The sequence below is a fragment of the Ambystoma mexicanum genome, chromosome 4q (assembly GCF_040938575.1).
Source record: "Ambystoma mexicanum isolate Mex_15411 chromosome 4q, UKY_AmexF1_1, whole genome shotgun sequence".
Taxonomy (NCBI): Eukaryota; Metazoa; Chordata; class Amphibia; order Caudata; family Ambystomatidae; genus Ambystoma; species Ambystoma mexicanum.
In genome coordinates this window covers 247,486,261-247,506,257 of record NC_090928.1, presented here as the reverse complement: position 1 = coordinate 247,506,257, position 19,997 = coordinate 247,486,261, and the positions used below count along the sequence as shown (strand labels likewise).

The 19,997-nt window shown below is 43.8% G+C and overlaps 1 protein-coding gene across 3 annotated transcripts in view; it reads left to right on the top strand.

Moving 5' to 3' along the window:
* GEMIN6 (gem nuclear organelle associated protein 6) overlaps positions 1-19,997 on the top strand; it is a 299,912-nt gene that overhangs the window by 22,523 nt on the left and 257,392 nt on the right. The window contains exon 2 of one of the 3 annotated variants that reach the window (XM_069607800.1): positions 13,825-13,929. The exons of the other annotated variants lie outside the window; for them this stretch is intronic. The gene's annotated coding sequence lies outside the window, so the exon portion shown is untranslated. The remainder of the gene's footprint in view (positions 1-13,824; positions 13,930-19,997) is intronic. 3 annotated transcript variants of the gene reach the window in all.

Genomic DNA, 19,997 nt, shown 5'->3' with positions numbered 1-19,997 from the left:
ATGGTTTCGGATGATCTCCCTGAACTAGCCATGGATGACTCTAGGAGGGAGTCACCTGATGATGACCCCAGAATGATTCCAGGAAGATCTTCTTTTTTGACTTGGGCAGGGTGCTATGGGGCATCACCACCTTGGAGGTGAAGTGCCCCTGGGGATGTCGGGGAGGGGGTTGGGGGAAGGACTCCCGGTCTTGAGTGGGGGCAGGGCGGGCCATACGCATGCGGACCTCTGCCACCTTGCTGGCACGAGGGTCCCACAGCATCATGGCCTGCAGGTCCATGTTCACACGGCGTGGGTCCTGCAGTCATAAATGAGAGAAGAAGCAGTTCCTCTTTGGGAGTCTGCAGCCGTTCTGGTGCACGTGCCTGCAGGGACTCCTTTTAAAAGTGCAATACGAAGGGGGACTGGGGTGGATGGATTCCCTTAAAGGGGAAACACACTTGGAAGGGTCACATGCCACACTGCTGGCTGCAGTCCCGGGTGACACTGTCACTGTGTCTCAGCCAGGGCATCACTTGAAAAATTGAAAACGCTTACTGCATAGAGCAGTGCAGATTATAAATGTCTCGCTTTTCGTGCCCCTTTAAACCGAAGATAAGCACTTTAAAATGTAAATGAATTGGTGCTTCAGAACCACTGCTTTGTGGTGCACTTCCATCTCTACAGGTCGTAAATAAACAAGTGCCAAAGCATTTTCGTTCAAACTTAACATATAATCCCCCAACCCGCACACTACCGTAATTTTCCGCACAATTGGATTTGGAGTAGCCAAATTGTGCAGTAAACAGCCCAGAATGGCAACCCTTCCAGCCAAACCGTTCACGCCCCTTCACTCAATATACACAAACTGGGGTCGGATGACTGAAGTGTGAACGATTGAGAGTATTAGTAAGGAAATTGACGACTTCGGCACCCGCGTCTTTTATTTTTATTTTTTATTTTTTTGTTTAACATGGGTACCTGCACAAATATCGGGTCTGTTGCTTTTCTATTCGCTGTCGCCACAAAGCTTCGACTCCTACGTCATTGCATAAGCGTGCACACGGAGACCATTTCACTACATACAGCGGCGGAAGGATACGCTGTCTGCTTGCCTTTTTCCATGGCGCACCAGCAACTAGAAGGCGTTACCAAACAGAATAATCGTTTCGGAAATATTCCAGCGTGAGCACAGGTACGGGGAGGGGGGGGGGTCTAATCTGCGAAACAGTAAGGGATACCAGGTTCGGGGACAAATAATGTTTTGTGGTGGTGACGGAAACCCTGTACATGTGGCGTTAACAGTAGTAATATGTCAACCTCTCTCGGCGCCAGGCACCACCTCATAAACCAACCTGGGTACACTACTAACACTTTCACAAGCCATGCTCTATCCTCGAGAGTCTTAGCGGTCCCTTCCGTTGCAGGTGTTGCTGCAAGCCTTGCCTGCCTGGACGAGGAATGGCATGTGGCTTAACCGCATCAGCTCGCTTGCCTCCCTGATAGCGACCGCCGTACCGTGACATATTTTCTGTCAGCAATTCTCTGTCGGTGCGTTATGGCGCCTCTACTCCGTTGCCAGTCAGGCTTTTACAGGATAAAAGGAAGTCTTCGCATGCGCGCCGGCGAGCTCAGTCCTTCTCGCGCTGTACTAAAGAATTTCTCCAACGAAGCACCACGCCCTTTGTGATGGCACGTGACGGTTTTGTAATGCTGCAGTTGGTTTCCATGACGCTGCTATTTCTTTACCCTGCAAACTTGTCTCCACCGGCTGCGTGTTATTTATTTATTGTTGGTTTCTTCAGCATGTGTAAACCCTGTTGGGGGATGTCGAGACTGAAAGTGCAAAACCGAATGTACCATCAACTTGAATTTTTGGTGGATATTGGGCGATATTTTAGGAGTACACTGGGAACCAAAAGAGACCCCATATTACACGTTTATAGCAAGCCCAACCCTTTTCCTATTTGGACATAAAATAGGTTACCACAGAAAAGAGGTCCAGGGTGCAGTGGCCTATCGGCAAATCCCCAGAGTACACTATAGGCCTGTCCACCTCTTGGGGATAAAGTAATAGAATTATTTTGATATCTTTTTTTTTAACCCCTTGAGTGCTAAGGGCGTCTATGCTCGTCCTTTTACCTTTATTTTGCAAAGGACGACCCTAGATGCCCTATTTAGCACTTACCTTTGGGGGAGCGGGATGGCCGTTGGACCAGTGTTGCCAGGTCGAAAGGAAAAAATAAGCTGAATGCCTTTCCAAAACAAGATGACTCCCATCTAAATAACAGAATAACAAGCACACACCTAAAACACTGTGGATAGGGCTCGGAATAAGAAACGACCCAATAGCATGAACATGCATAGTGTGTTGTAAAACATATTTTATTATAATTGTATTTTTCTGACATTTAGTATCTCTTGTTTCCATTTTGTGTATTTATAAGTATATCATTGGCATCTCTGATCAGTCGCTAACTGGTCCTTGACTCCTTGGTGAGTCGTTCTCCTTTGGTCCTCGGCTTCTTAGGGTCTGTAATCGATCTGGTACTTGGCTCCCTTGCATAGTGGCCAGGTAACGCCACGTCATGTGTATCGGGTCCAGCACCACCTTCCTGCAGTAGTGATGGTGAACCCACAGACCCCCCCAAGGCTAGCCCTCTACACAATATTTAAATGTCGAATTCTGCATATTCCAGGCCCAATTTAGACCTGGCTTGGGGAGATCTAAAGACCAACAACTCAGTATTTCCGTTATTGAGGCATTGCCAGTGTGAGTTATCCAATCCTTGATAATTTGGTAGATAATTATGTATGGTTTTTGAGTCTTCACTGTATTTTCCACTCAGTTCTACCAACAACTGATTTTCGTCAGCATAGTTGGTACATTTCACCCCTGCTTTGTCCAAGATGTTACACAGGGGCGTAAATAGAATGTAGGCGATAGACATGCTCCCTGCGGCACTCCGCACATAGAAAATAATTGTCCTGAGGAAGCCTGGCCCCAACAACTCTTGACATCCTGTCTGACAGAAAAGACTCCAACCACTTTATGGCAGATGGCGAGCAATGACCTACAGAGGACAACGTGGATAAGAGATTTTTTGGGGTCCAGGAGATCGAAAGCCGTAGATGGGTCAAGAAGTATCAATAGTCCTACCTTGCTCTCATCCATACAGTCCATTATCTGGCTCTGCAAATCAAGTAGCGCACTTTCCGTGCCATAGTGTTCTCTGAATCCAGATTGCTGCGAGTGAAGGATGCTGGCCTCTTCAATATGTTTTCGTAGCTGTAAGTTAGCTACTCTGTTCACAACTTTCAAAAGGAAAGGCACATTCGTAATGGGTCTGAAATTGTTAACATTTTTAGGGTCTAAACCTGTTTTTTTTTTCAGCAATGGGGGGACTACAACTTTGTTAACCTCTTTGGGAATCATACAGTGCCAAAAAGTGGCATTAGTAAAGCGGGTTAAGAAGGGTGAAAAAATATCAATGTTATTTAAAATCCTTTTTGACTGAAAGGGTATCACCATTACAACAAGTGGGGCGCATTTTCTTAAGGACCTCCTCCATAGTTTGCACAGGAATAATGGTAAAATTGAAAACCCTAGTATCCTCACTTGATGGGGCCTTAACATTTCTGTGTTGTTATTGTTTAGGAATAGGTTAGATCCTCCACCCAATTCAATATATGTTGATCTTCACAATGCAATGCATTTAAATGAATGCTCACTCTTAAATGCATGGTGATTTTAAATAAAACTCCAAAACATTTGATTAAAAACCCAAATGGTTTCAAAGTTGCAGACATGGGACTAGATACAAACTAGACATTTAGCTGAGAAACACTAACTGTTTTTCATATGTTACTACTAATGAAAGGTTGTGTTATTCCTAAAATATTTAATAACATTTCCAAACAATAAAATTGAGGTCTGCCTTCCTGCGACTAAGGCTAAAGCGGTATCCGACCATGGAACTTGTAGGGTCACGACGTAAGATCCCAAGAGAACTTAAGTCACGTACATTTTGTTGCTCAACAATTGAAACATTAGAAGACCTGTAGTTTTGCATACTACTCATAACTGCTATTTTAATCTCTTTGTTCATAATGTAGCAAGTCTTCAATCTAATGAATTCTGAATGGAAAGGAAACTTTGTTTATATTTGATTATTTTAATTATCTTCACAAATTTCTGAGAATTGAGTTTTAAAGTATGCTTTTAATACCTAGGATGAATTTCCTTCTTCACATATCATTTGACAAGACTTTTTTTAATGCTTTTTTATTGCATTTACATTTGATGGGTAAGTTGTGAAGGGTTTATAAAGAACCAAACACAAAAAAATATATATATTTGAAATATTTTTTACCTTGCAGAAAGCTCTGTTGCTGAAATGAAAAAAAATGTCCGTTAGGCAAGATTGTGTGCAGTATCCTTTGGAAGGCTAAAGCAACCTTGACCTCCTGGCAATAGGAGCCCAACCTTTGGTATACGTCTGTACTACACAGGTTGGTAGTGTGGCTGAGCAGCCAGGCTTATCTCAAGAGGGGTCAATGTGAGCATTAGGGTTGTAACACAGTTTCACAGTGACAATTGTTCAAACAAACACTTACACTCAATGTTTCTTGATTAAACAATTCCTAATTTAACAGTCAGTTATATAAGCCTTCTTCAGAAGGGAGCAAAACATGTATAAATTTATAATACACTTCAAAACACACTGTTTCTTCTAAATCAGATGATACCCATTGGGGATGGCACACAGACACTTCTACATGTTCGGGTTACTTAAATACTAGGACACTGTGGACATTGATTTATCACTGGTACATTTAGAGCAATGCTGAGTTTGGTGCAGAGGTTAGATTGGGGAATAAAACAAAGTTTAACAATTTATTCATAAACCGGTAAGTACTTTTTAAACCTTCCAAAAGTAAATGTAACCCTTTCCTGGGGGAAAGGTAAAGGCACAGAGTCAGAGGTAAGAAGAGTCTCTCAGGGAGCCAGTGTTAGTTGAGGAAATTCTAGGGCAGCTGAAGATCTTCTTTGCAGGTAAGTAAGTCTAGCACAATGTTTAGAAAAGTTTGTAAAAATAAGATTCACTTGAAGTGCCACAAGCTGTGAGGCTTGTGAGGGGACTCTGCAATGGCAACCAAGACCAGTCTCAACTGAGAGCAAATAAGACTAAACAACAAGAGGTAGGTCCTCTTAACTTTACAGTACCTTTGGTTAGAAGAAATGGTTCCAGCTGGCTTCTGTTCCTGTACAGCTCTGCAGATCCTGGTGGTCCTGGGCCTCAGTTGTGGGGACAAGAGGGAGGATGTCTGGGGACTCCTGCACTGCAATGGGAAGGTCAGCGGCAGAAATGGGCAGACTTCAATTTATCTGCACTTCGGGGTATCGGCTCCTCGCGTCTGACAACAAATAGCAACACAGCGGTTCTCGGATACCACTTCGGACTTTCCTCATATCTGGGGTCCTGCACTCTGTTGAGGTGGCTCAGGCTTGGTCAGTCCTGCTTCAGGGAAGTCCGGAGGATCTTTCTGTGCGACTTAAGTGATCCACTCTGTTTGGTGTTCCTCTTCCTGGCATTTCGGTTCCAGCAGCAGCAGTGGAAGTACAGCCAGCTCTGGGAGGATGTCCAAACGAGTTCACTTTGGGGTTTATTGGTCCCACAAACCCAAGGGGAGAAGTCGTCCTTGCAGGGCTTCTCTAGTCTAAACGAATTTGGAGCTTCAGCACAGCAGCAGGCTTCACCGGGCAAACCAACGGTCGAGCAGTTGCAGCAGGCATTTCTTCCAAGTTCTTCTTCAGATTCCTTTGTCCGGTGGTCGACTCTGCCTTCCAAGCCAAAAAGCCTCGCCTTTTATGCAGGTTTCTCCCGTTCATTCCCACCTAGCTGTCAATCACACAGCAGGGTGGCTGTCCTCCAAGGACAGCCAGCCGGCCAATCACCTTTGGGTGCATTCCTGTAACCAAGGGGATTAAGCATAGGGAGTTTTGGTCACCTCCCTCACTTGCTGCCCCTGTCAGACATACTGGAGCCAGAGGCGGGCTTCACTCGTGAATCCCGCCAAAGGCAAAACGAACAAAGGGACCAAACCTGGTTTCGTGCGCAGAGTAAATCTCAAGAAGGACCTTTCCAACAAAAAATGGCGAAAAAAGACCGGGCCGTTTTGACAAAATGGGCACCCATGAGTGCCTTACTGCAGCTGTGAACGGAGCCCGCAGTAAAAGCACACAATGGTAGCAAAAAGTAAACCACTGCCACAAGCCATTAATTGTAGCAAGGGTAACATAAACATGTTACATGAGAAACTAGACAAAGGGAATACTAAGTAACTCCTCCAGCACCCTATGGTAAGATAGTGTGTGCTGGGTCTAGAAAGTTACAAAATGTAAGTAAAGTCAATTTCACTTCACTGCTCTTGGAAACCGTAGTTTCACCAAGAGAAAGTATTTAAACCTTTGGGAAATCTAAGAGACTTCCCTGTGTCATTGCACTGAATGTGCTGTGTGTCACAATGTAAAGATGATGAGTATGGAGTTTGTCAGACTCCAAAGTCAAAAGAAACAGAGTACAATTCACAGAGAAAATAAATGAGAGAGTGGGGTAAAGGTCTCTCTCCAGTATAGAAATTAAAAAGTCCTAAAGTCCAGCAAAAGAGCTGGGGGTCTCTAGGGTAGAAGGGAATTAGCACATTTCTGAGAATTCTCCCCAACAATGTCCATGCCTTTTGTAAGACTTTGTAGAAATGAAATATTCTTTATTATGAGAATGATTAACTGGTTACCTTAGATGAATGATTTAGAGACGTGTTGTTAAATAAATGGTAATGTTTTAATTTGAACATTTACTTAAATAGGGTTTGGAATATTGATGACATTTCATGCATTAATAATTGGGATTATTCCCTTGAAGGCTGTGTCATCTATAGTTTTTCTAGGTGACGTTCTTTTTTCTATTTTTCATAGGACTGTTGTGCTGATTACTACAGTGCAGACACCCAAAACCGTGTTTCCTTGAATTTCCTTTTTACATTATTCCTGAATTATTTAGACAATTTTGTACTTGGGAGTGCAGACCGTTACACATTTTTCCCCACTAACAACACGTTAGATAAGTATTGGCATAATTTGATTTGAATAACACATTATTAAACCAACAAGCAGATAAAGCAGGCCTCATTAAACTAAGTTATCCTCATGTTTAAATATATTTGAAAATGACAACACGTTCAAAGCAGTGTGTGCTTGTGTCTGTAAACAAGATTTCTTCTGGGTTGCAAACATTCTATGGTACAGCTGCTATATCCACCTTGTGATGTAAGGTTCTGCCATATATTTCCCATTTCCCATCCAGGCGCTCTCCTCCTTTATCTCTGCAAACATGAATTTGAGAAATCCTCAAGCTGAGCTCAGTCACATAGAAAGTGATGTTAAATGCTTTTAGACCTGTATTTGGAAAGTAACCTCTCAAGAGGGTGTCTTTGATCGCACCTCTTGCATTGAAAAATCCTTTGATGAATTCCTGTACTCTTAGCTTATTTTTACACTACTATGCTATCCCCACAGTGAGGGGAAAAGTAAAACCAGGACACACTGAAATTTTTGTGATTATCAAAGAGTTGGGGCCTGATTCATAGAAGCGTTTTAAAATGGCGCAATCCCGTAGGAAAACACTGTGATTTAGGCCCTTATTATCAAAAGAAAATGAGGTGTTGGGGAAATCCTGCCTATCCCTAACTCTTGAGTGGTTTCCGTGCCTCAACAAAACTAATGAACTTCTCTGTCGGTGTGTTTAAATCAAAAGAATTATCTGTCCTGTGTGCAAAAATCCTAAACTGACCCTCACACACTAAACTCAATATAATGTGACAAGGGAATGTCTTTGAGCTGTACACCAAAAGCTTTTCCCCAAAGTTCCAAACATAAAGCCTTCAGGGTGAAGAAGCGAAAATAAGGTTGCAGCCGAGAAGGATCCTTCCCTTCCCCTAGAGTTTTTCTGTTTATTCAAACTGTCACTTTTATATCTCACAATCCCCCAGGAGGATGGTTCTTCCCTTGGGTTTTCACTATCCATTTACACAAATATTTCAGTTTCTTTGTTTAGATCTCTGATATCTTTTTACAGAAAAGGGGTATGACTCTTTCCTTGTGATCCACAAAACAAAGTGGGGGGATCTCTTCCTCTGTTCTGTTTTCCACAATTTCGAGGGGGTCCAATCCCTGGTTTACTCTACTGCCAGGATTTTTACTCTGCTACTTGGGTGCAGGTCCCAGACTCGCCGTCTGCCCGGTTTACTCTCCTACCAGGTCTTTTACTTTGCTACTTGGGTGCAAGTCCTGGACTCACTGAGTGCCTGGTTTACTCTCCTGGCAGGGCTATTTAAGTCCATTTAATATTTACATGCAAATGCCAGGTTTACTTTCTTTATTTGCATTTCCTTGATTTTGTATTCAGGTGATTATATTTCGGGCCATCAACCCTTTTCCAGTTAAGCTTAATGTCCCAATTCCCTTGTAAGGGCTTCTGGTCATTTCTAACGGTATCTGGCATTCACCCTGAAGCACCCCGGTATCCCATACACCTTCTCTGGGCTTACCAGTTGTCTTTGGGAGCTTCGGGGTCCCTCGCGCATCTCCGGTTTTGCTGCGATTCGTCTGCTGTCTGGGAGTGCATCTCGCCAGCCTCTGTGTCCACCTTGTCTTCTCCGTCGCTCGGCGATTCCTGCTGCTCCTCCTGGCAGCACAGTGAACACTGCTCGTCCCAACCCCTCTGACGCCGTCCTCTCAGGTCTCCTTGCTTCAGAATGCTTTACTTCCTCCTGTGTCACAACCAGCATTGGGAGGCTTGAGTCTCTCATTCTGCTCAGGTGTTCTGCTTTTGAATGTGCCTTCACCTGTCAGTAACTTCCAACGACTAGACTGTGGCATTCGTTTGTCGCTCTTGGTGATATTCATCACTCCATCCCTCTTCCTCGTCTCTGTGTTGTAAAAGGGGGGGGGTACATAAATCTCATACTGATTGTTTCAGTATTATAAGGGGGAGGAGACCAGGCATGAGATTGGTGATCAACAATTCGTGGAGGTTCTTTATCAACATTACAATAGGCCATACAGGAATGGTGAAAATGTAAATGGGTTCTACCCAGAAATATAGGCTAAGACTTGTTCTGATCCCATGGTCTCACCTTGCTTCTCGATGGTTGTCCTCCCACAGATTGCCACTCCCAGGGTCAGAGTCAGGTAGCTTTTGCCTTTCCTTGGCCACATGTCGGGTTTCTTATGCTTTGGAAGGTGTGTTATGGATGTGTGTGTGTTATAATTTTCCTTGTTGTTGATTTGGCCTTAACCGTACCTATGCAGTGTGTGGACAAACCCCCAAGCCAAGATGGTGGCTCTTGCCCAATCCAAGATTGTGTTTCTCTCCTGGCACGAGTTTCTGGAAATTAGGCCTCATCTTGTGGGGCTATCTTGTGGATAAATGAAGGAGTTGGAATTGGTTACAGGAGGATAGGACATTAACAGGTTGCTGATCGTGACTGCAGGTTCCTAGGAAAACAGAAAGCCAAGTGAATTTTGACTACTTTTTATTGCGCTCAGTCATACTTTAATCTGGACTATTTACAACTGGTATTTTCTTCTTAAAATCTGAATTAGCGATTACTTATAATTTAAGCATTTCGTTTGGCTTGCACAAATGGCGTACAAGCCTAGCTTTATGTAATTATGTTTGTTACCCTCAGTGAATGTTTAGAAGGGGAAGGACCGCTCCGTGTGACGTTCGGTTGCTAAGGAAAGTTCACACGTAAGTCGGTTTTCCCTTCCTGAAAGCTTTCAGGACGTGGTGCGCACTGCCTCAGCAGGCATCCATTGTTTAGTTCTGCGCGTCACGCACCATGTTCCATGAACTGTGAGCGTAAACAGTGGTGCTTGGAGTCCTTAGTTAAAAGCATACACAACAGGCTCTACAAGCGCAGCGATTATCTGTTCTTTTTTCCCCCCCTGAATCCAGAGTCTTTCGGGCACAGCAATTTTCACAGCAACCTAATTATGGAGACATTAGGAGCGCATGCAGGGTGACTTCACTTGGGGCTCATTTCAGAGGCAGAGAAGGTGCAAGACTGGGCATGCGTGTTCAGAGGGAGTTAGTTCATTTCTTCCCATGAGGTTTTAGCAGTTTTTTTTTTTTTTTAGAGATCAAGAATTGTTCTCGATTTCATAGACTGTAAGCAGCAAAGTATTTAAGCAGGAAGAACATTTGTACAGTTGCAAGTTAATGCAAAAGAAAGTGATGTGACAGAGAAGAGGCTAAGAAGGTGTTCACGCTCATATTGTTTGCTTAATGGGAGCTGAAAACTGTTTTACAATTCAAATAACATACCAGACAGATATTCTTCTTTATCCCTCCAAAGAAGAAGGTTCAAATGACCGCTTTGGATAACAATCCAAATTGCAATCCTTCCAGAATGTCCTGTTGGTGAACTCATGCTTAAACCTCCTCTGGACAGATTGAAGAGCAGTGGCAGATTACCGGGGTGTACCGTGCTAAACTGTTGTCTAGTGGCTTAGAGTGCTATGCTCCTGAGGTACTGTGGGGTTCAGCAACTTCTGCGGACAGAATCGCCTGGTCTCAGCCTGACGCATGAGCGGGGGGATTTTGGAGAAACAATGAAGAGTTTGCTAGATTTGTCACACCACTCAGACTTCTATTCGCCACTTAGTTGTATTTGCAAGGCTTCCTTAATTGTATGCGTTTTTTCCACTGGTCTATGTGATGGCCCAGATTGAATAAATGTGAAATAAAAACCAACCAGCGTACCTTTAGTCATTTGGGTGACCACGTTCTTAGAGTTTGCCATATCAGCTTGTAGAGGGACAGAGATGCAAGCTTTGTTTGGGCTTTTCTGAGGGACAAGGTTGTGCTATATTACTATCCTGCTGAAAGTCTTATCGAAATTCCATATTAAACAAGGCATGTATCTTTCTACCTCCCTTTCTGAATCTGATTGGGAATGAGTTTGCCACAATCAAGGGATCTCCAACCTGTACGTGGACAAGAGCTTCTTGTAGTTAAGGCGGGGGCTACTGGTGAGAGTCACTGTGGTGGGGATGTCCATGAGTATCCGAATTTGTACCAAGATTCTTTTGGGTGGTTTACTTTCTCTTTATATAAAAAGACGAATGACCTAATGCATTTACCATGATATTAATAACTTCAAAAACCTATTTATTTCATTATTTTATATCAGTAACTGTCTCCTAAAAATTGTCAAGCATATCAGAATGTAGGACATTCAATGTGAAGGCTGGCACTTCATGCTATCCATCAGTGCTCAGTAAGCTGGTATGCAGCTTGAAGGAGCAACAGCACATATCGAGAAAGCGATAGCCATGCAACTGCAGCAACACAACGACACCAACAATCTCCTTCAAACCTACCAATCCAGGTTCAGACACAGAGACGGCAACCATACAGGTAGGCGTCGACGCCCTCAACATCCTTGGTGATGGCCTCCCCTGCCTCCTGGTTCTGCTCGACCTCTGGAAGCATGGGGATCAGCGACATTGTCCTACACTGGTTCAAGTCGTACCGCCAGCAGTTTGTTCAGATGGACTCGTTTAATTGGCCAATGCTACTCATCACCTGTGGAGTCCTGCAGGGTTCCATCCTACCCCCAGTGATCTTCAATTTATACATGAACCCCATCGGGAGCCCTCAGAGCCACACACAACATCCACATCCACATCCACCAACATCCACATCCACCAACAGATATATCTCAAGATCGACTCCATGAAGGACATACACAGGCTCAAAACCTGCCTTTTGCTGATCAGTCTTGGATGTCTAGTGCATACTTGAAATTCAACCCCTCCAAGACCGAATTCCTACTCTTCACCAACACCACCAAACACACAGACCTGCCCATCAACCATGAACCTTGAGGGCTTCAAGCCCACCTCCTGCCCTTGAGTTCCACATTGACAAACAACTCTCCTTCAAGACACACATAGCTAAGAAAGCTCAGACAGCTTGGTTTCCGCTTTCCCTCCTGCAGAATGTCAAGCCCTTCTTCTGTGCGGACAGCTTTAGATCCACGGTTCAAGCACTGGTCCTATCCCACCTGGTTGGGGGGCAATGCCCTCCTCGACGGCCTCCTGTCGTCCTCCCTTGTGTCCCTGAGAAGTGTCCTCCACGTGGCCACATGCCTAGATACAACCACATCACCCCGGCACTCATTGACCTTCACTGACTCACTGCACGCTCCAATCGTCTTCAAGTCATGCTGCATTATCTATAAGAGAGTCGCCCTGAAGTCACCCAATTATGTTGCGGAGAAACTCTGCATCTCCAGCAGACAGCACAGCACCAGAAGCCTGGACATGTGCATCCTTAAAATCCGCTGCTGCAAAAAGGAAAGGACCAGAAAACAAGTCTTCTTTGCCTATGCCCCAAGACTAAGGAGCCTCCTCCCCGTCCGCATCAGACTTTCCCCCACGCTCCTACAATTCAGAAAAGAACTCAAGACCTACCTCTTCAAGGAGTCTCTCCTCCTCAACACCTAGGCCATCAAGTCAACCCCTGTGCCACCTGACTTGTTACACTGTCCTCCCTTCCACTCGGTACAGCTGTACCCCCCACTCGCTACAGCTGTACCCCCTCCTCTGTGCCCCTCTGTATCTTACCCTTGCTGTCTTTTCTTTAGTTACTTCTGAAAAGCTCTCTGTTACGCATCTGTTCTGTTGTATACCTCTGTAAAGCGCTCTGTTCAATAAATACCATAATAATGATAATAAAAGATGTCAGGTGGGATCAAAGTTTTGATTTTAGGAAGTTCATCTGAAAAGGGCAGATTTGCAGAGAAAGGCAATCACATTCGGCCTCCTTCTAAGTTTGCTAGTCCGGAAACTACGGGTTTGCCTGCCAGAGCTGCTGTGGCCGACAGGTCTGACAAAGGTGCCAGTGCTTCCGTGGTCCCCATTCCCATAGGACTCTATGGAAATGGGGACTTACAATTTACCGGCGCCTGACTTTCCGGTAGCACCAGCACGGTTACCGCCGGACCCGTAATGAGGCCCCTTGACTGATAGGTTTAAACACTATGGCAAGGATGGTATCTGCACTAACGGACATAAATTCAGGACAATGTCTTACAACAGACTCGACCACAGGAGTCACTGCGCCCATCACAATTTCACCATCTGTAAAAGTACATACATTTTTCATCAACTAATTAGCAACGTCAAAGGATGCCTCTGTAACAGTATTTGCATTGCAGTGTTTTGTTTATCAGGCCGGGAGGATAGCTCAGGGGCAGCGCGTTTGTCTTGGAAGCTAGACAAAGCATAGCAACACAGGTTCAAATCCTGGGCCCGCGCTAAGAAACTGGTCCCCGGTATTAATCGCGTTATAGAAGAACAATTATAATATACCTTTTCGAATCGCAGACAGCTTCCATTGGGGAAACTATTTTCATAATTTGTGTGTATTGTTGCCCATCAACGTTACTCTTTTTCCCCTGACTGAAACATGGGCACCGTAGATTAAAAGTGCAGGTATTCTTCTTATACTGGAAGGAAAGGTTTTCCATTCTGGTTCAAAATTATACATCTTTTTGACTTTTGCTGGATGGTGTTTGCATCAGCATCCAGGATTTCAGCAAGGATGGTTTCTTTTGGGGCTGCAGGTGCACAAACAATCGAGTATTTCAATGTGTTACACGTTTAAAAAACAAATCTGCATATTCATACTCTTTGTTTAAAAAAAAAAAAAAAAAAGAAATCCACTGCCAGTTTAGCATATCTGCAATTAATTCAAATTGCTCACATTCCAGGTCACAGAATTCAGCCAAGGAAGTATGCGAAAGCCTACTTTGACTACCCGTAAAAGTTTGTATGTCAAAATATTTGTCCAGATTGAAAAAAGAAACACACAGAAGGTATGTGATCACGTTATATGCAGAACAGTGTAAATCACTGGGTTAAAATAAAATTGTTTTATAGCAAGGACTTGAAACACGCACAAAAAACCCAACCAGACAATATATTTTGAGCAAAGTGAGAATGGTTGTTGTGAAGGGTGATCTATTCATAATGGATGGTGACCTGTCGCCCGTCTGTCCTTTATGAAGGCGGAAGTATCACAGAAAGCCACTCACAGGATTGCTGCCTCTCCCTCCAGGAATCATGCAGGCCATTCTGGTGCTTGACCAATGGGCCATGCCTGGCTTGCACGTACAGCTCAGACACATTGGAAATGTCCATGTGTTAGAGACTTGCTTGTAAATTGTATTGTATTTTGACCAATTTTAGCAAAAACAGTGTTCATGGGGGGGCGTGGCCAAATCGTCAACAGAGATGGCAGCATAGGTGTGGAGCTCTGAGAGCAGTAAGGCTTTTATAACCTCAATATGGGCATTATTTCGAAATTATTCAAACTTTAAACACTAGTGTACAGTGTTTCCAGCAACAAACTATTAATGTAGAGACTTCTCAGTGTCTCAAACAGCTGTGAGCTTTCTTACCTCATTGCCAGTGACTTTGTGTGAACCGACGTGTACACCCACGCCTCTTCAGGTGTCCTTCACGTGGCTTGTCTCCGGATTAAGCTTGTGGGCCCGCTGAGTTGTCTGGAAGGGGAGACTTGCTGATGCCCATGCCGGCCAGTGGCGCACTTCATACGAGTCAGAGCTGTGACTTGGCTTGGGGATGGACTCCTCTGTGGCTAGGGCGCAGCACCTTGATTGCAGCCCTTGACCTCCCCTAACCCAGAGCCTCTGAACTACTTTGAAAGCTTCTTTTTCCCCACTGCTGTTGCGTGCCTGGCCTGCTGTTTGCTGCGTGTGTCCTTCCGGTGGGGGCCCTATTTCTCTCATGCAACTAATTACTTCGCGTCATCCGGCCGATAAATCACATTACTCCCAGACTTCTTCTGAGCAGTGAAGGCCTACTCATTGCTGACAACCCGGTGGCCAAATTTAATATTGCATTTAGCCTTTGATTCAATTTTCCTTTCAGTTTACTTCAACTCCTGGCACATAATAGTTGCTTTTACTTTCTACCATGGCGGATAACACCAAAACTACACCCTTATCTGATAACTCCCCACTTAATTCCTGTATGGAGAAGATTTTAGAGGAACTCCATATTCGTTCCTCCATTTCCACACTTGATTCCTGTTCCTCCAACAGACAAGTAGAACTCAAAGACCTTAAAAGTGACATAAAAACCTTTTCTGGTAGATTAGATGAAGCAGAAGAAAGATTTGCTATTGTCGAGGACAGGGTGGAAGGCCTTGGGAGTATGCAAATGAGGCTGGCACAATGTGATGTCACACAATTGAAGAACAGAAATCCTAGCGATAACCTACGCTTCTATGGGATCCCTGAGAAATTGGAAGGAGATGACCCCATAAACTTTTGTATCAAATGGATTCCCTCTGCATTTCACCGCCATTGGAATTACAGCGTGCTCATCGAATATAGTTTCTCTAAAAACACTATGCCCAGACCCTTCATCGCTTGCTTCCTAAGACATCAGCAAGCACGCCAAACACTATTTGCTGCCAGGACGAGCTCCCCATTCTTTTTCAGGGAAATAGAATCTTCATCTCTTCAGATTTCTCCAAAATTACTCATGCCAAGAGGAAAACATTCCTGGATATGCAACCTCTTATGAAGTCCCTTGATATCGGATACGGACTGCTTGAGCCTGCAAAGATGATGATTACCGTTCCTGGTGGACCCACTAAAGAATTCACAGAACCCAACTATCTCTACAACTTGCTTCAATATCTTCAAACTATGCCGATGGATACAGCCTCTCTAGAGTCTTCGTTCAGTTCCTTAAGTCAGACCCACAACTTCAAACACCTTCCTTCAGAAGACCAAAGAATCAACATATTAAGTTCACCCCTAAACGCAGCAGATCAGTTTAATCAATACCTCATGATTCTCCATCTTCTTCTACCCATCTGAGGGATAAATCTAGATCTCCCATTAAAACCACAGATCCTGGTCTTTCAGCCCTACAAACTTCATTAACATTCTTTTGTATTCACACTACGCAATTATTAAGTGAAACCAACAACTTATCCCATGCTTTTTCCTTGTTTAACTATTATTATAACATGATTGCTTCATCTGTCGCTACTCTGTCCATATTTCTATAACTTTTGACTTTCTTTGTCTCCTATTCTTAAGCTCTTCTTCACTTACGCTCCGTCTGTCTCTGTACTCTGGTGTCCCCCATGATAGATTTTCTTTTTAAATTTTTATTTTTAATTCCTATTCTGACAAAACTTACCTCATTCCTTTTACTCTTATTTATTTCGACACTAATATATCTGTTGCTTACTCTCAATTGTCCTCTCCCCTTTTGTCATGACCCCACTCTCCTGTTCCTCCCCATATGTTTCGGTGATACCACAAGCTTTGGATGTTATTGCTCCACTGGCACATTAACTTTCATTGCACTTTTCACTTTTGTCATTTACAACCCTTTTATTGCAAATGTCTATTAAGTTTGTTACTTGGAATGTCAAAGGGTTAAATCGCCCCATCAAACGCAACAAGATTATTACCCAACTTAAAAAATGAAAGCAGAAAGAGACTCTTCTGAGCTCTGATGCGGAAAACCTGAAAATCAGAGCCTCTTGGGTCAGCCATATTTTCTTCTTCAATGCTCTAGACAAAAAGGTGGTGGTTCTATTTTGATCAATAAACACCTTAACTTCACTGTAAAGACTGGAGGGGGATTTATGTACCCCTGCCCTCTATATGGCAGAGTAGAAGCACAGGGCACAGCAGCCAAGATTCTCTATTGGGTATCTACGGATGAGCAATCAAGGCTGAAGCTCTCAGGAGGTGATGCAGGCTGGTTCTTAGGTACAGTGTAGTCCCCAAGCCCCCACAAAGGAACGCCCACACACCATGTTAGTGATAACGCAGTAAATAAGGTTCAGAATATATACACACACAATAACACACTTTGAGCTCAGGCAATACTAATATGATAAATATATACAATATCTATGTGGTACCACAGTTAACTCTGGACTCCTTTTAAACTGCATCAACTGCTGACAGTTGTAATGACATAAAATTCTTATAGCAATGTGGACCAACACTAGACATAGGAGGGAAACAAGTGGTTAAACAATTGGCAGAATACATGTCCCTACCAAAGACACAGGTCTGTGTGAGGATCCCCCCACCTGGGCAACCTGTAAATGAAGTATATTGACAAGCCCAGTCCATATATTGTTTAGCAGAGTCTTGTTCCCTTCTAAAAATGTTCTACTACCCCAATGTGCCTGGTTTAGCAGAGTTCTTCGATGGGTTGTCGACAGATCCTTCTTAAGTGTACTCCCTTTAAAGCAGGAGCCACGGATCGTCGAGATTCCTCAAGGAAAAGGTGAACAATGTTGTCGAGGTTAGCAGCTTCAGCCTTTGCGGTGCTAGTCGATGATTGATCGTGGACATCCTGCGAAGATGAGGCGTGGGGTACACCTTGATGACGAGAGTTTGTTGCAGCAAAGAGTACTTGATGAAGAACGTAGGCCCAGCAAGGGCGTCAAGTCGTCAGCGTTGGCATCGACGATCGGGACTCTACCACGGCTGGCTTTCGGATCTTCGTCAGTGTCTTTGTGGACTTAGGGTGGCGGGAAACCCACCGGCGGATGCACCTGCTTTTCACCGGCCCCCCTTTTCTTACCCAATTCCTGGCTATAGGCTGGCATTACCCCAATTGCCGTCAGGCATAGTAAGTCGTAGCTGCCTATCATCCACTTGTCCCTCCCCCCTCCCTTCCGCCCTCTCTCCTTCACCCCCTCCTCCTCTCCTGCAGCCACTTCGCCTTCTCATAGCACTTACTACTATCATTGTCCCCTGACTTCTGATAGCAGCTCGTCTGACCCGCCTTTCCCTCCTTGTTCCTCTCCTCCCCTTCCCTCCCTGGACTACTCTGAATTGTCATCTGACCTTAATTTTGGAGATACCATATGACCAAATCTGGCGCATTTGTACGAAGGAGTGTTACAACACTATATCATGACCTTCTTGATAGCTTCCTGTCTGCTTCCTCTCCTCCTCTCTCTCCACTCCCACCCCCCCCTCTTGTAACTCTTGCACTGCAACAATTGTCGCCAGGCAAAGTAATGCTACTGCTTGTTTTGTCTCCTTTTTCCCCTTCCCTTTCTCCCCCTAACTGTTCTTGCACTTGTACTATCAAAAATGATTACGATGGTTCTACTTTTCACATTCTAATTTGTTTCAAGGACCTGTAAGAATGTAACTGTATTCTCCCTTGTTCCCTCGCTCCTTGAAGCGCTTTGAAACACATTGTGTATAGGCGCTATATAAACAATCAATCAATCCTCGGTTCGTTGGCAACCTTGACTTTCTCCGGCGGGACAAAGTGGTTGACAGTGATGAGCATGAGAGTCCTTGATTTCAAAGTGTCTTAGGCAATGGAGCGTTATGGCTACGGTCGACGAGGTTACCTTTTTCCTCCGAACCTCGGTCGACGTTGGCGGTCGTCAATGGCCTTGACGTCCTGGCGCTTCACTTCAGATTCTTCGGCGGTCCCCAGTGCTCCAGATAAGATTTTGAGGTGGGAGTATTTTACTCTCTCTTTTTAATCTTTGAGAGTAAAAATGACTTTTCTCCTTCACAAGAGAGTAAAATGTATGCAACATCCAGCCGACGTGTGAAAAAACTGTATGGAACTCATTACTATGCGGCTGCTTTCTGCATTGTGAAAGAATACACCTATTTCTGGCCATTTGATATCTCCTGTGTATATTTAATTGTTTAAATCACAAAACCTTAGCCAATTATATAGGAAAGCATACATGAATGTGTATTGTGTGTTTTGAGATTCAATAGCAGAATTGTCTTTTGATGTTTAATGAATGTCCTAATTTCCTGAAGCTATACCTAACGGTATGCCAATGTTATGATAACAGTGCAGAGAGGCAAGTACTCCATGCTAAATTCTGTATGTAAGATAGTGGTCAAATGGTTATTTATATAGTTTTTTTGGCAAAGCGCTGTACATAGAACATATTTATCACAATTACCACCAAACCAAAGTCGGTACTCCTTTATCGACCTCGAAAGGCTGAGTTGAACTTGCCGGGATTCGAACCCGCAACCCACAGATCATGCAAAGATTGCAGCAATGAGTGCTCAACCGGCTGAGCTCTCTTATTGGCTAACATTCTTCAGAAGTTGGTTAACTGGGTATAATTTATAATTAGACTGTAAATTAAATTAGAAGTGTAAAAATCTGCCTCTGCATGATTATGGACACAGCACCAGAACTGGAAAAATACAACTGTGCAATACTGGTTTGCTTTCACTGGAAAAAAGTACAACTTGTTTAAAAAAGAAAAAACAAAATAATCTCATTTGCAACTTAGTGTTCCATCTTATTAATTATACAATCCTAAAATTCTAGGAAAACATGCACAGTGCTTCTGAAGATGAATGGAAAGAAACAATTCCTTTTATCAGTGTGCAGTTTATTTTTTTTAAACGGCTTCAGAGAAATGCATTCTGTTTCAGAACATGCATGCTAAAAGAACTACAGGACAAGGACATGGAGGCCCTGTACCTCCAATGCGTTTCCAGCATCACATTCACGTTAATCAATGAAGACCAAGATCCCGAAGGTCATTGGATCATTATAGAAGCTATTATTAACAACTTACCAGTAACTATAATCAATGGTAAAAGGGTCGAGCTGGTATTATCCAGTCCCGAAACCAAACGTCTATCTTGTATACTGCAAGTGCTCCTTGATTTGGGAACTCAAAGAGCAGCAGAAAATGAAGGTCTCCTGGACTCCAGTGGCCGTTAGAAATTCTAGTGTGTAATCGATCAATGCCACGTTCACCAACGGAAGAAGAACCATGTCAGAATCTCCCTCGCGCACCTCTTGAGAGGAGGAGCACTTGCTTTATACAAGATAGACGTTTGGTTTCGGGACCGGAAAATACCAGCCC